We start from the raw sequence: 17,741 nt of genomic DNA on the forward strand, positions 1-17,741 counted from the left end.
GTATACTAAACCAGCATAGGCATATTTTTCCTATATTTATTGTAACGTAGTTTAGTTTTATTAACACTTTGACTGCCATGAAACGTCTTTTGACGTCATTGCGGGCCATGCTCAAGTTGCCGGAGGACGCTGTACAGCGTCCTTATATCAATATTTCAAAAATCTGCGATCTGATTCATATGTCCCCTCCGCTGGCCTGAGATCCACCAGCAGGACCCACTGAGCTCTCTGGCGGTTCAGGAGCGCCATCTGGTGGCCGATCGGCGCAATCGCCAAACAGGATGTGCCATAGAGGTTGTGCTAGACGTCCGTAGTACTTCCGGGCGCTCGCTATAGGTCATGGGACTCTGGCTCGTCACGCTACACAGTGATCGATTGGCAATAACTCGATAAACATGATTTGGACGTATATACCATTATACAAGCTGGAGATGGACCGGGTAAAAATATATCCCATAATGATAAGATTTCTACTCTACGATGATCGCCCAACGGCGCGCGGAGACTGGGGTGAGTTTCAGCGTGTAACGTTACCGTCTTCGATACTAACTGCTATTATCAACATTTGACCCACATTAGATGATTGGTATAACGCTGCCCACGGAATTATAAACGCCCCCTCGCCCATCCGGTCAACATCAGATGACGTGTAGTAACTTCTAGAAGTACGTCTAGTTGGAATTTTTTATATCGCGCTGATTGCCATCAAACTGTATTTCATCATCAATATAATGCATTTGGGGCTATATATCACGTTCTGGAGAAAGCTGCAGAAAGAGATGAAAACATACTTATACATTAGACCATACTTTACTATGAATATGTGAATGAAAAAGTTTAACGTTGCTACACAATGAACAATACATATAGGACTTTGAATGGGCCCTAATAATGGCAATGTAGCAATAGAATTTAAAAAGTTATAGCCCTGCAAAGAAGGGGACTTTCTCCATAGACAAATAGAGCTGGCAATCTATGGTATATCATGAATTTAACCTTAGGCTGCTAGGCAGCCAAAGTGTTAACTTTATCAAAACTATTTAACGATTATTCATCGCGCTTTTAGTTTGAAGGCAAAATCGTTAAACCGGAAGTGATCCTGTGGTGTTGCTGCCATAACGGAGCTAACACGGTTTACGATTGTCCCGACCGGGGTTAGCTAACGGCAAATGCTAATTAATTTGTTAATGTTATTAATTTAGCTACTTAATATACTGTAAACTAATATTAAATGGATTCACCGAGTTAGTAAGGCCAATATAAGAATACAAATACATATATCGTCAAACCTGTTAGGTGTAACGCTAGCTCTTTGTTTATCTTTGTCTCAGGGTGCAGATCGTCCAGGAGGTTCGTCAATCGATCGATCTCTTCCACGTAGTCCTCTATCGTTCGCTCAAATACCCCAAATATTTCGTCTGCAGCAGAAGCTAGTCGCTCATTGACTAACACTCTCAGCATTTCTATTCTAGACATTTCCAAAGAATAAAGTTAAGAGAAGTAACGTTAGCTGTTCAGTTTCTGTAGCTACAGTTCCGAGTAGAACTTCCGGTATTTTCTTCTTCTCTGATCTAATGGCGGTACCCAAATATATATATATATTTAAACTTTATTGAAATACTGAAATAATGTACATCATACATATAACGGTATGCCAATGGTAAAGGTGTAAATAAATTATATGATGGATTAAACAAATCAATTTTTTTTTTACAATTTGCTAACCACAAAACTATCCACACCTGTTTATTTACCTGCACATTGTCCTCTTACATATCTGTAGATTCTATATCTGTACATATACTACTCTTACTAGTTACGCTGCTGGCCAGTATGACTACTACCTTACTGTACACCTGTATCACTTACATATTATACTACAACTCTGTAGCATCTGATTAGCACTACACTCAGTAGTACACATTTGTATAATTTGTACCTAGTTTAATCACCTGTACATTGTTGTTGCACGTAACTGCTACATTTGCACTCTGGTTGGATACCAAACCTCTTTTTGTTGTACTGTACTTGTGCTGTATAATGACAATACATTTGAATCTAATCTAATCTAGACTGCAAGAATATATTCCAATGTACAATTTTGCTTGTTTGTACAGTGTCTCCCCCCCCCCCCCCCCAATGTACAGTTTTGCTTGTTTATACAGTGTCCCCCCCCCCAACCACCTCCAATGTAAATTACCCAGTATGGTTGTCAATATCCCAATGTACCCAACCCTCCCCACACAACCCCACCCAACCTCCTCCAATGTACAATTTCTACGTCAAATGTATATACTCCCTTTTCTTGACTATTTTTGTATCACAAACAGTACTGTATTTGCAAATCTGGTATGTCATAAATGTATAGATGTAGCAGTACTGTCTATCTGTATGTCATGTATGTCATATGTCCTGATGAATTGAAAATGGGGGACCCTGATGTAAACAAGACGAAAGTCTTTCTCTGGTCTGCATCCCCTTAACAATTGTGTGTATTGAGCTGTACTGTATTGTACCCACTCTGTAATCTGTTAATAAAGTTTTCAATCAATCAGAAATGTATCTCAGAGATAATCTGCTCCAGCAAGCGTAGCCTTTCGCTGGCCCCCAAGGGCGCCCGCCTCAAAAGCAAGACCCTGTCTTTCTACTACAGTAGATGTCTTCAGTGAACTTCAGGCCTACCCTATTTACTAGTCTCTGTCTCTCAGATGATGATGTGGTTTCACGTTGGAAAACGAGAGTAGTTCGTTTTTTCTGAGTGGGTTAGTAGAAGGCTATCCTATTTATAGTTTCATCTGTGTAATTAAAGTTGTGTGATTAAAGTCATTACCATCACATGTGGTCCACCTTTGCAGTGTACAAAGTCAAAGGGGCTTTGTTTCAGGACAACATGGTCACTATGCCTACAGCAACAGGAGTAAGTTTGTTAGTAATATTGACTGGAAAAAAGGGTTGGTCCTCACCACAAAAGTTTCTTCTAACAAATAAGGTAAATAAGTTTCATTTAAGTTGATCCATAGATTTTTATCCTAAATCTAAATCTCAATGTAGGAGCTTATCAAACCTGCTCTCAGGACTGCATTACACTACATGTTCCTCAATGTAGGAGTTTATCAAACCTGTTCTCAGGACTGCATTATACTGTGTTCCTCAATGTAGGAGTTTATCAAACCTGCTCTCAGGACTGGAGTACACTACATGTTCCTAAATGTAGGGGTTTATCAAACCTGCTCTCAGACTGGATTACACTACGTATGTTCCTCTGGTCAATTCCATTTTGTGGTCTAGACTCGTGGAATAACCTACAAAGCACCTTGATAACATTAGGATATTAAAATGATGCTTCTGAATCTTAATGTTTTTGAATGTAAACGCTTTAACCATGAACCGTTGTTGAATCAATGTTAATATTGTGTCTCGTCTGATTTATTTTAGTTATTACATTTTATTATTGCCTACCGTAATCTCTGCAGTATTGAAAATGAGAGCCCACTCTCAATGTATTCTCGGATTTTAATAAAGGGTGGATGAATGTTGAATGAAATTATGGGAAGGAAAAGTTGAGCGTCTTGTGCAAACGGTTAACTTCTTTATTAAACCACTGGAAATTGTTCATTGATAATCAGAATCATTATTCACCAATGTAAGGACACTCCAGAATTTGACTTGGTTATCAGCGCAAGAACATACAGCAATGTTCAAGAACATACAGCAATGTTCTAACAGAACACAGGGTATTCGACAGAGGACATTTCACCTATAGTGCAAAGAGCACACCGGACAATAGAACATAGAGCGAACGTGACATAATACAAACATATCAAGTACTGTATCATTTTGAGGTACTTGTAACTATACCTCTTGTAAATGTAACTATTTTCATTTGATTTTCATCATTGTACTTAATCTACTGTAGGAAATATTGTACCTTTTACTCTACTACATTTATCTGAAACCAACAGTTAGTATTTGCTTTGAAGAAAAGGATTTTGCGGGGCGGCTAAGTGGCGCAGTGGGCAAGGCGCTCGCCACTAACGCAGGAGATGCTGGGTTCGAGCCCAGCTCTCGGCGTTGCTTCCGGCTTGGCTGGTCGTTCATACTAATACAATTGGCAGTATTAGGGGGTGGGAAAGCCGGTGGGTGGGGATCGGACGTTGTGGACAGCGACTCCTACAGGTCGGTTGGTGCGCCTGTACAGCAGAATCACACGTTACTCCTCGCCGCTGAGAGATCGCGCTGTACAGTTGAAAAGATGCGACAGCTGCCTCCTCGTGTACCGGAAGGGACACGTGATGCAAGGCTTGGTCCACATTGCAGCCGACCAGTGGGAGGCATGGTCTAACAACGTTCGAGACAGGGGAGGGTAGAATTGGATAATACGAAATTGGGATGGGAGAAAAATTGAAAATGGGGAGAAAAGGTAGATTAAAAAAAAGAAAATGATTTTGCATAGAAAACACCAAACATAGGGCGGTTAGGTGGCATAGCGGAGATTGCGTTCGTCACCAACCCCGGAGCTGTGAGCTGGATTCGCCTGTTTGAATCCAGCTCACAGCTCCGGGGTTGTCACCAGCTTGGCTGGCCGTTCACACTAATACAATTGGCTGTATTAGAGGGTGGGAGAAGCTGGCGGGGTGGGTGCGGGTCGTTGTAAACAGCGACTCCTACAGTTCGGTCGGGGCGCCTGCTAAGCGCGGATAGGACCTGAGTGGGATAGTGTGATCCTTCCACACGCTACGCCCTCTTAGGGAGGATCCGCGCTGCCAGGTGAAAAGAAGCGGTTGATTGGCTGGACGTGTGTCGGAGGAAGCACGTGATAGCCTCCACTCTCCCAGATGATCCGACTGTGGGGGGTAAGTGCGCAGCGACCAGGAAGGGGATTGAGAATTGGCATACGACTAACATTGGGATGGGAGAAAATCGGAGGAAAATGGAGAAAAAAAAAAAAGAAAAAAAAAACACCAAACATTTATGAAGATTTATGTAATATCAATTTAGAAAAATTTGCCAATTTCAAGAGGACGTAATCAGAGCCAGCATAACTGGACTGGACAATTATTTAAGTAATCAATTCATCCAATGATTATTTCATTGACTAATCTTTTACATTTTATGATACATTTTCATTGCAAAACCCCAGACAATTTAACATTTACATTTAAGTTAACTTAAATCGAGCTAAAGCATCACTAACTTTTTTAGAGCATTTTTTTTAACAATCATAGTGCTTCTGAATTATTTAGTATTTCCATCAGATTAGACACTTTGGAACATTTAATTGCCACCAAAGAAATTTTTGAAGGATCAAAATGCAGTAATTTGTATTCTTTGTAATCAGATTCAGTCAATTAATCACGATACCCCTAAATTGGACCTCATACCATTCTAACATAAGCTTTATAGGTCAATGCAGCAAGGGTTAAATGCTCCCAAGCACTGGAATACACAAACATTATAATGTGTATGTGTACCTTTAGTTTTGATACTTAAGTACATTCAATATCAAATCTAATTTCTATTTTAACATGTACAATTTTGAATGGAGGACTTTTACCGTTACCAGAAAATTGTATCATTCAGCTTGTTAATGTTAATCTGACTGGCTAAACTTGCATGATATTGCTAGGACACTATCTATGTTGTGCTTGTAAAGTTTCACAAGGCTGTGATTATCCTAGGAGGTCACAATATCCTTTTATACAGTGAGGTCATGTTTCCAAAAATGGTCTCACTGCAATTAAATGGCTACTATGGGGACTAGCATCACACATGAATGCAATTGGGCTCATTGGATCCACAATACTCCAAGCAATGTATGCAACCACAAGATTATTTATGCAGGAATAATCAAATATACCATTTTCAGATTATTTAGGGACCCTAGTATGCAGAAATCATCAAATACAAAACTTTTAGAATAGGCAAAAACGCCTTTGTTAAGAGTATTGGTCTTGTTTTCCTATTGTGAACATAGCCAACGAAAAGACAAACCCACAATACCCTTCTACTCAATACTCTTCCTACTCTCTCCTACCATTAGGAGCTCAGAACCAGGAAGCCATACTGTCCCACTGTATGCTAAAATCATTAAATACTGTTCACAAACAAATGTCCAGCTTAAAATATAATGCACTATCATAAAAAACTGGGGCATTGTAGTTATTACAAAACTGGGGCATTTTAGTTATTACTAAACAGGGGCATTGTAGTTATTACTAAATTTACTTCAAAAGGCAACAAGCTCTAACGATCTATTGTTGTACAGTAGTAAACTGTACTAAGCATGCAAAAGCATAGTTGGAAGAATCCTCACTGCGCAATTCCATCCTCTCGGCAGAGAATCAATCTCAAACATCAATTTAAAAACATATTCAAAACTTAAATGTACACCTCAAGCTGTAGTAGATATGTATTCAACATAATCACGTCATTTTTTTTTCTCCAAACGTCTTTAATCTTTTTCAGTAACTTCACGTCGCGGGTCATATTGTGGGCTTTCTCCTAACGTCATCACATTATTGTCCTGTTATCTGGTCATTAGCAGATCTGGAAAAAAATACAACATGTTCAAAACAGAGCTGCTGGACTTAATTGTTCAATCCGGACCAATATAGAACAGATGCACGCTCAACTTTCATGGCCGAGCTTTGAAAAGAAAATCTATCTGTGGCTAAATACTACTTAAAGTTATTGTAATTACCAGCCTATTTCAAGAGATTAATGAATGTTGGTAACCAAAGAGAAGGCATTCTTTTTTCCAGTGTAAGCGCCGTTAACAGTTTGAAGTTGCTGAAGTGACAAAGGGTGAGAGACGTAATTAATTACATCTCTCAATATTATAATTTTATTCCCCTGTCTTACCCTTACTATTATTTGACTTATTTTTTCTTTTTTACACCCCACTATCCGCTGGGTGCATACTATGACCTTTATCATGTTTTGTAACAGATTACAGAAATTCAAGAAGCCTATTGGAACATTAGGTTCTGATATGTTGATTAATATATCTGCATTATTTTATCCCTAATTAATAAATGCAAATAAAAAATTAATAAAAACTGGGCAGGTGTTCATGTGTAACCATAACCATAAATAAGAATATTCTTTTAGTCCGCCAATAGGTTCCCCTCATGTATTATTGCTTAATGAGCAGGTCATTTCCTGTGCATTGTCTTCATACTACTGGGAAATCAAGCTGGTATTGTTTAGGAAGATGAAATTCAGAAGTGTAGCTTTCCCCAGCTTTGATGATATTTTTGTATGGTGACAAAATCTACTGTGCATTATGACACCTGTGCTTGTTAAGGCTTGAAACATGACGGAACTTCTCCCCGCACACGCCACAGCTGTACGGCTTCGCACCCGTGTGGATTCTCATGTGTATTTTCAGAGTTCTCTTCTCACCAAACCTGTTGCCGCAGACCGTACAACTGAATGGTCTCTCCCCAGTGTGGGTTCTCATGTGATTCTGAAGTATCTCATTCCGAACACATCCTTTCCCGCACAACATGCAACTAAATGGTTTCTTTCCCGTGTGAATTGTCATGTGACTCTGCAGCGTTTCATTTCGGCTAAATCTTTCCCCGCAAACTGTGCAGCTGAATGGTTTCTCCCCTGTGTGAATTCTCATGTGAATTTGCAGATGTTGATTCTGACCAAACCCTTTCCCACAAACGGTGCAACTGAAGGGCTTCTCCCCGGTGTGAATTCTTTCATGCCGTTCCAGGCCCTTAAAACAAGGAAATTCTTTACCGCAAACTTGACATTTCCTGTGAACATTAAAGTGAAGTTTCAAGCTCTCAGTCTGTTCTAAATGTTTGCCACATAGACCACAACTACGTGGATGGAATTTAACGTGTGCCATTAAAGAACGCTTATTAGAAAAAGATTTTGAACACACTTTACAAGAATGGGATGCAGCAGTTTGATTAGGTGATTTAAGTTCAGGGGGCAATTCCACAGATATCTGGAACTTGTCACTGATAGAGCTTTGCCCTTTGACCTTCTGCATCTTCTTTGATCTCCATCTGTTTGAACCTGACTGAGGTTCTCTAGTCTCCTTCCAAGCATCACGGTCTTCAGTCTCAGTTCTGTAACTATAACAGTCTGAAGAGCGGAACTGGCCAGCAGGAATCTGCTCTGTGTCAACAGCTGGATCTAAGTTACTGTCTGGTTCTGATACTCCACAGACCTCTCCACCAGGTTCTGTTTTCATGTGTTCAGTTGAGGTACTGGGTCGAGGGGCTCTCACTCTGACTTCCTCTGTCTGGGTTTGGTGGAGCTGTGAGGTTTGAGGTTTCTCTTCATCGTTTTCCTTCTTCATAGAGACCGGAGTGAATGTGAATTTTAAGATATCAGCCTCCTCCAGCTCCTGAAGCTGCTCTCCTTCTTGACTGGTCCAGAGTTCCTCCTGTTCTTCTTTAAACTGTAGGGGCTCTGGGTCCTCATGGCCCCGACTGAGGCTCCTCTGCTGCTGGTGCTGCTCAGGAGGAACCTCATCTTCACAGACGAGGAGCTGCAGATGGTCTAGAGGGAAGGGAAAATATTATATTATAACATTAATAGGTAGGTCAACCATTACAATATTTATAAAGGCTTTCTTGTGTTCAAGACAAGTAGAACAAACATTGGAGAGTAGAACAAATGTTGGTCACTAATGGCTAATTTGGTAATAGAATATTCTGTTGAATATTCTGTTCAAAACAGAATATTCTGTTCAGATGATTAATTTAGTTAATCTGATTTAAAAGAAAGGAGAGAGCACAAATCTCCACCAGGCGGCAGCCACACATGTCTTCTCTCTCACTCAGAGAAAACAAAGACGCCTACAACTATAAAAGAAGGGAATCTCTGTTTGCGGCACGCATATCTCTAGAACAGTTCATCCGATCGACTTCATGCTTGGCAGGTGTATTTCTGAGGACCCAGGGAGGTGCCTTGTTGAATTGTGTACCGTTTGGCCAGATGGTGGCGCTATAACAATTAACTTTATGTATATCTCAAACCATTCATCTTATCAACTTCACGCTTGGCGGGTGTGTAGCTGAAGACCGAAGGGAGTGCAGTGTTTATTTTAATTCTTTTATTATCTTTCCCCCCCTCCTTTTTTTCCGATTTTCCTCCCATCCCACTGTTAGTCGGTATGCCAATTCCCAACCCCCCTCATGGTTGTTGCGCACTCCCCCCCTACTGGAGACTGTCACATGCTTTCCTCCGACGCATGTGCAGCCAGCCGGCAGCCAGCCTGGCAGCGCAGATTCTCACCGGGAGAGTGTAACGTGCGGAAGGTCACACTACCTCCCTCCAGATCCTACCCTCGCTGTGCAGGCGCCCCGACCGAACTGTAGGGGTCGCTGTCCACAACGCGTGAATATTAAAGGCAACCAACTTGTGTTCAGCTTTTCGTTCAGCGTTTCTCTGATTGGCCACACGGCCACGTGACCGCCCTAGCACACGCCCTTATCCGCTGAGAGACGCGGCAGAGAGTGAGCTGGGATCATTTGGTGGTCGAACCAGTTCAGACAGAGGTGTTTATTTATATCAATAAACATATCTACTAGAAACACTGGTGTTCTGTTGTGTGACTGTACTAAACTCTTCCACCACATGACCGACATTTGACATACAGTACACCTCCTATCTATGTTGGGATTATGTTTGGTCACTCATGACAAAACAATAAAAATCGCTACTGTTAGTAACGCTGCCACCACCCACTTCAATGACAGAGCTCTCATATTTGCGAATGCATAAACTATATATTAAATTATGGCGATGTGTCTAATATGGCTGTCGCGAAGTCATTGATAAGCGACAGCCATATTAGACACATAGCCATAATTTAAGATATAGTTTATGCATTCGCAAAATAAATATGAGAGCGCTGTCATTGAAGGACTTCTACAACGGAGCACGGCCGCTGCTGCTGCTGGACCGAGTCAAGCCGCGGGCGGCGCACGGAAGCCGGGGACAAACCACCGCGTCGCCCCGCTGGCGCTTCAGCAGCCTCCACGGGCGAAATAACATATAACGTTACAGCGTACAGTTCCACACTGATGTACAGTGACACCCAGCAGAGTTTCTAGTTACAGTAGTGACGCGTGAATCGATAGTCCTAACAGTGTTTATTATTAAGAATCAGATAGTCCGCACAGTGTTTATAGTCCTATAACAGTGTTTATTAGTAAGAGTCAGTCCTAACAGTGTTTATTATTAAGAGTCAGATAGTCCTAACAGTGTTTATTATTAAGAGTCCTAACAGTGTTTATTATTAATTAACGTCATAAACCAACTACCAGATTTATTTTGCACCAGGGAACTTGAAGGTTCCTGCGCTTGTGCTCGCGGCAAAAGGGGGCGGGCTAGCGGCGTGGGGTCGTGGCCAATCAGAGAAAAGCTGAACACAAGTTGGTTGCCTTTAATATTCACGCCGCCCAGGACCCACCCATCAGCTTTCCCACCCCTAACACTGCCAATTGTGTTAGTGTGAACGACCAGCCAAGCTGATAGCAACGCCGAGAGCTGGATTCGAACCCAGCGTCTCCAGCATTGATGGCGAGCGCCTTGCCCACTACACCACCTAGCCGCCCGGGAGTGCAGTGTTGAGTATGAAGTTGATCAGATAAGCGGTTCTTGAGAACACTACAAGCGTTGTGTGGCCTTTTTGCAAGAAACACACCTTACAGACAGAGCATGCGAAATTAAAGAGAAAGGGTTTTAAATACCAGTTCTCATCATATTCGGCAGGCCACAGGAGGGGAGTGGCGATACTAATTTCCAGAAAACGTTGTTTTGAACTCGCATTTGAAAAGAAAGACAGAGGGGAGATATGTTCTGATAAGAGGAAATTTTGGCAGGACATTGATAACTTTACTAAACGTTTATGCCCCTCCTAACTTGAAATGGGAATTTTATAGGAATCTATTTGATTTGATAATAGCTGAGACTCAGGGGGTCCTGATTTGTGGGGGGGACTTCAACATTAGATAAAATCCTAAACTTGATAACTCCAAAACACAGAACTCAGCCTAAACTGATAAAGAAAATAAATACGGCAACAATTGATATTGGGTTAATAGACATCTGGAGAGAATTTTATCCACAAAGGAGGGACTACACATATTTCTCCAACCCACATTCGCTGTACTCGAGGATTGATTACGTCTTTAAAGACCTACACAAGATTAGCGGCTGTGAAATAGGTATTATGGACCTCTCAGATAATAGTCCTCTTTATTTAAAACTGAATATTGTACAGGATCAGAGAAATACTCGGTGGAGATTAAATACCCACGTCCTGAACGATATGAATGACCAAATTGAGGTGGATATTAGAGAGTACTTGAAACAGAATGACAATATGGAGGGTTTCCCCTCAGATACTTTGGGACGCATGTAAAGCAGTTCTGCGAGGTAAAATAATTGGATACAGTGCTCACTTAACACATTGAGTGCCACGCCCCTTCCGGGAAGTGACCTGGCATTGCCGTCCATTAACCCCTAAACGTAGTTGTAGTTTGTAGAGCTAAACCTATATTTTATATTATAGCTATGGGTCTAATAACGCCGTCGATTGTCAATGAGTTGCTTCCAGTCAACGTGCAAAAAACTGATTATTTTTTCATCCGTACATTTCCGTTTTGAATATGAATATAGTTTGGGTGCTTCTGAGTAATTCCAGGAAAAAGACGCGAAAACAGCGTTTTTGTGTAAATCAATAAACACGTCATTTTTCGCCGGATTATCGAATCTTCCTGAAATAACGCTAGATTATCATTATTATCTCCTCGTGCATACATGAAATGTGCCCTGGAGCGCGGCACTCCCACCCCCCCCCCCCCCCCTCCTGCATCCAACGGCACAACAGCCACACACATAAAACACAGATAGCTTCAATTAGGCCTGCCGCGATAAGCAATAAATCGATTAATCGGTGCGATAATTAAAATGAATGCAATGATTTTGACGGGCGCGATTAATTGCTATTTGCGCGTTTGTTTTAATGAGGCAGAACCAGTACCCCTCGTCAGTCACTCTCCGTGTGGGGGGCCGCTGGCTTTACTACAGAGCACAGCACAGGAGCTCCGTGGGGCAACGCCACATAGCTTAACTACATTTCTCAATAGTGTTGCTCCTTTTAACCAAGTAGCGTTATTTGTATTGTAACGTTAGGTATTTTTAGACCCAAGTAGTTACTCGCTACTGCCCGGAGAAACTGGACTGCTAAATAAAGATTAAAGATCTAGCGTTCGTTGATGCTCATTCAATGCTAACAACATTAGCTAAATAGCTAACAAACGAAATACAACGTATAGCATAGCTACAACACAGAATAACGTTAATACAATTACATGCATCATTGTTTACAATGAACGGGTGGTCAAAGGACTGGACACGGGGACAAGTTAAACATGAATTAATTTATTATAACAGGTAATAGAGTTGCGCTCTCGTGCCTACGCACCACGGCTATTCTATTATATGCGGCTTTGACGCTTCCTCCTCATCGTTGATTGCCTGTAGTAGCTGCATCTAACGTTATTAGCTAACGTTAAAACGAACCTAAAGTTAGTCGTTCACCAACAATCTCAGCATTTGTTTTATCATTAGCTCAAAAACACAGAACCGGACGAGACAAGTTAATAATAATAACAACAATACTTCCGCTCCGATCGGTGGGCTTCAAAATAAAAGTCTAAAACACCGGAAAAGACGGAGCGGTGGGCTTCAAAATAAAAGTCTAAAACACCGGAAAATACGTTTATTTTGTACAGCGTTTTCCTCCACGAGTACTCGAGTACATCATGTGATCAATCGATCTGGATTATTTTCGCCCATCCCTAGTTTATCTTGTGCTGAAGTCTCCATTCCAATAGAGATAGTATATATTTTGGTGTTTATTTGATTATTGTTTCACTGCCTTTTTATTTATTACGTTTCCAGTTTTTTCCTCACACTTTATTAACATTTTGTACATGGTACCGCGGCGCAAGGTACATTAATAATACATGTACATGTTAAAAGGATGACACAAAAAGCCAGACAGAGGGCTTGTTTCCAGTTTCAGTTTGTTTTATAATAAACAATCAAACTGAGAATTTTTTTATTTAGGATATTTAAAATGTCTTCCAATGTTAAATAAAAGTTTATTGCACTTTGAAACGGTGTCCTTGCATTATTATGCTATTATCATTATATTAGTGAATTTAGAACTTTTGGGAAATAAATGTATCAAAAAGAAATTCTCTAACCGGTCGCAATAATATCGCTTATCGCGATATTTTCGGGGGCAATTAATCGCCCAGCAAAATGTGTTATCGTGGCAGGCCTAGCTTCAATCATGGTAGAAAGAAATATCAGATCAACGCAAGCTTTTATATATAGAGTCCTTACCTGGTATCTGATGTAATGCAAAAAAAAGAATCCAATTATCTGATCGCCATTCCAGTTATCCACAGCTATCCTGTCTCCGATGTTGTTGGGCATTGCACATGAACGGGCGGGCGGGGTCAGTTGTCCAAACCATCCCTACAAGCGTGTGTTTTGCCGGAGTGTTTAGGACCCGCCCCCACGCCGCAGCTCGGTAGAGAAAAGAAACTACCCCGTTTCTAATGGAGTGCAAATATGGCAGAAGGCGTTAGAGGGCGGTATAAGTCCGTCTGCCAGCTCAGACACACTCAGAACAGTATGCACAAGTTGCCCCGCTGAATTATGAATGGCAATAGCGATTAAAATAAATACAGTGAGAAAAACGTAGTTCTACATTTCCGGCACTCAACCGTCGGGCGACAGAAACGTAGTTCTACGTGAACGGCACCCAATGTGTTACAGAGGTCTCGGCAAAGAAAATGAGACAATCTACAATCAGAATTGAACGAATTTGAACAAAACCAAAGAAACAGTAGACCAAAACATTTGAGAACAAATAATAAAAAATAATGAAATAAATGAGATCTATACAAAAGATATTCAAAGAAAGTTAATATTTACAAAAAGGAAATATTATGAAGGGGGAGCAAAAGAAAGTAAATTGTTGGCGTATAGGCTGAGAAAACAGGCGGAGAATTCTATTCATAAAATTAGTGCAACAGCAGGCGCTCTGAACTTTCAGACCAAATTCTTAAATTGGATCATTCATATTCAGTCTCCCCGACACCTTCACTTTATAATGAAAGAGTGACCTTACAGACAGAATTTAACCTCCTCTCCACCAGTCATGCTGAGCAGCTTCTACTCAAATCACACCAGTCTTTTTTTTTATTTGGTGACAAACCTAGTAAAGTGCTGGCACTTCAGCTAAGACACCGCTCAGAACTTGATCACGCAAATTAATTCTGCCACTGGAGAGACCTATATGGACCCATTGGAAATAGTCAATTCAAAACATTTTATTCTTCATTATATACCTCTGATTCCCCTAAAGCAGGGGTTCTCAAAACTTTTTTATACCACAACCCCATTTTATTTAGTAATTTTTTGGCGACCCCACACTTAATGTATCGTGTAATTTCAACGTGGAAATAAGGAATATCAAAATAAAAGCATGTTGTTTCGAAAATGAAATTACAGCACTATGTTATCAATGAAATGAATATTATCATCTGTATACACATTTATAAAACGAGGCATATTTAGCCAAAATATGTTGCCAGAACATGAAGAAAATGCGCTCACGTGCGCTTTGGCAGAGATCCACTTCTACTTGGAAAATCCGTCCTCAGAGAGGGGACACACTTTATCAGCGCAGCATTACACAACACTGGGTACTCGTTCCGGACTGATATCCAGAACTTTGCGAGGGCCTGTCCAGTGAACTTGACTTTCAGTAGCTCGTCACACGAAAGATCATTGAGCGCCTCCTGCATTCTGTTCCTACAACAGGCCATCAAGCTGAGTAAATACCGCCAAATCTCTGCTGATTATCCTGGAGTGCCACTAACGGAGTTTCCAGCTCATTATCAGCACATTTCTCTGCCAATGTGTTGTTTTTGTCTGCAAGGAAAATCCGTGCTTCTTCTCAGAGTTAAAATTAATACTCTGCCACCTCACTTCAGTGTGGTATAGCAGCTTATGCGCAGAGCCCATTTCATCGTGGCCAACCAGCAACGCTTCTGACAACAAACCTATTCATTGCGAGTCCAGGTTACACACAAAAGACCACACCACCCTCCCGCAATTATAAATGCGCAGGGTGTAGTGAGATGTGTATGTCCAAGGCATCATTAGAGATGGACAGGAACAAAGAATCTTGCTATATGCGGACGATGTACTGCTGTATATCGTGGATCCAGCGGCCTCACTTCCATGTGTCCTTCACATACTACACAAGTTTGGTGTCTTTTCTGGTTATAAATTAAATTTAAACAAGAGTGAACTTTTCCCCATAAACTCATTGGCTAGAAATCTCCCCTTCAAGCTTTCCCCAAGCTGCTTCCATTACCTTGGCATAATGATAACACGTAAACATTCTAATCTCATAGCGTCCAACTTCACCCCTCTACTGGAGCGCACTAAGCAGTATTTTATCAGATGGTCGTAGGACTGGGCGATAAAACGATAATTATCGCGATATATTTTAATAATCGATATCGACTGATATATCAATACGCTTTTTTTTTCTTTTTTTTTGACCTGCAACAGGGCAGTTTAAAAACCAGAGACAGTGGACAGACTTGTATTTCTTGCCTGCAACTTAGGAAAACTCCAACATCTTCCCTGGAGTTAGACAAGAAGATACATACCTTTTTTGTCTCTGTGCGTGCATTTAGCTTTGGGAACAGTCGTTCCGTTAGCGTAGCTTAGCTTCATCACTGGAAGTGGGGGGGTGCAATAGCCTGACGTTCCCTTACAACTTTAGGTTAGTTGTAACGTTAGTTTAGGTTCGTGTTAACGTTAGATAATGTACAAAATAAACGTTTTCCGCTGCTATAGACGCCGCTCTTTTATTTTGAAAACCCCCAGAAAGGAAGTCATTATATTTGCTTTAGTGACCGTCCGGTTCTGTGTTAGCTCCGGTTAGCTACGTGCAGTAGTTAATATTATATTATCAATACCAGCCATTGGATTACTGTTTTCTAAATTGGGGAGGCTTTTAATAGTCAAGGTAAGAGGATTTTAAGTCATGGTATCCATAAACTTCAATCGGTTGGGATTAGGGCTGGGCGATATGATGATATTATATAAATATCGGGTACAGTTCATTAACGATACACTTTTTTAACGTATCGTGGATATCGTGATGTTTTGCCCAAGAGGATTGTGTCGCGTCAATCTGGTCCACCCCGTTCAAACTTTTGAACAACGCCGCTCCCACACACACACTACTGCATCAAAGTTAGTACTTATGATTAACAAAGGCATTCGTTTTGTGGCATTAACGTTATATAGTTACACGTTATATAGTTACACACTATACCACACGGTGGCACTCACCTCTGTGGTCATGAAATGTTTCGAGAGGCTGGTCAAGGACCACATTTGTGCCTCCCTCCCCAGTGATATGGACCCTATGCAATTTGCATACAGGACAAACAGGTCCACCGACGACGCGGTCTCCCAGGTACTGCACAGCACCCTCTCGCACCTTGACCGTCAGAAGGGGGGCTATGTGAGACTGTTGTTCATTGACTACAGCTCAGCGTTCAACACCATAGTCCCCACCAGACTGGTGGACAAGCTGATCGAGCTAGGTCTGAGCTCCGCCCTGAGCGCCTGGGTACTGGACTTTCTGAGCGAAAGACCCCAGGCGGTCAGGGTGGGGGGTCAGACCTCCAACACCATCACCCTGAGCATCGGGTCCCCCCAGGGCTGTGTTCTGAGCCCCCTGCTGTACTCACTCTACACACACGACTGTGTGGCCAAGTTCAGCTCCAACTCCATAGTGAAGTTCGCAGATGACACGGTGGTGGTGGGGCTGATCTCGGACAACGACGAGAAGGCCTACCGGGAGGAGGTGGAGGTACTGGAACGCTGGTGCCAGGACAACAGCCTGCTCCTGAACATTGGCAAAACCAAGGAACTGATCGTGGATTATAGGAGAGGACAGCAGGGGACACACACACCACTGATGATAAACGGGGCTACCGTGGACAGGGTGAGCAGCTTCAAGTACCTGGGGGTCCACATCTCAGAGAACCTGACATGGTCAACACACATAGGCACAGTAGTAAAGAAGGCGAAACAGCGTCTCTACCACCTGAGACAGTTAAGGAAGTTCAGAGTATCGGGGAAGATACTCCAGTCCTTCTACTCAGGAGCTGTAGAGAGCATCCTGACCGGAAACATCACTGCCTGGTATGGAAACAGCACGGCACAGGACAAGAAGGCCCTACAGAAAGTGGTGCGCTCAGCCGAGCGTACCACGGGTATTGCACTACCCCCCCTGCAGGTTCTATACAACAAGAGGTGCAAATCCAGAGCCTGCAGGATAATGAAAGACCCTCACCACCCCAATAACAGCCTGTTTCAGCTGCTGAGGTCAGGCAGACGCCTGCAAATCCTAGCTACTAGGACAGAGCGGCTTAGGCTCAGCTTCTTCCCCCAGGCCATCAGAGCCATGAACAATGTACATTGAGTACTCAGAACATTGAACTGTCCACACACAAGCACACATGAACACACACACGACACGCACACTGTGCACGCTCACACACGAGCAGCCACTTAACACTTTAACATGAGCGGGCACACACTCATGTCGCACACACGCACACTTATGGCCAAAGGAAAGGACACTTTAAATT

This window comes from Notolepis coatsorum, assembly GCF_963971535.1.
Source record: "Notolepis coatsorum genome assembly, chromosome: 7".
NCBI classification, from domain to species: Eukaryota; Metazoa; Chordata; class Actinopteri; order Aulopiformes; family Paralepididae; genus Notolepis; species Notolepis coatsorum.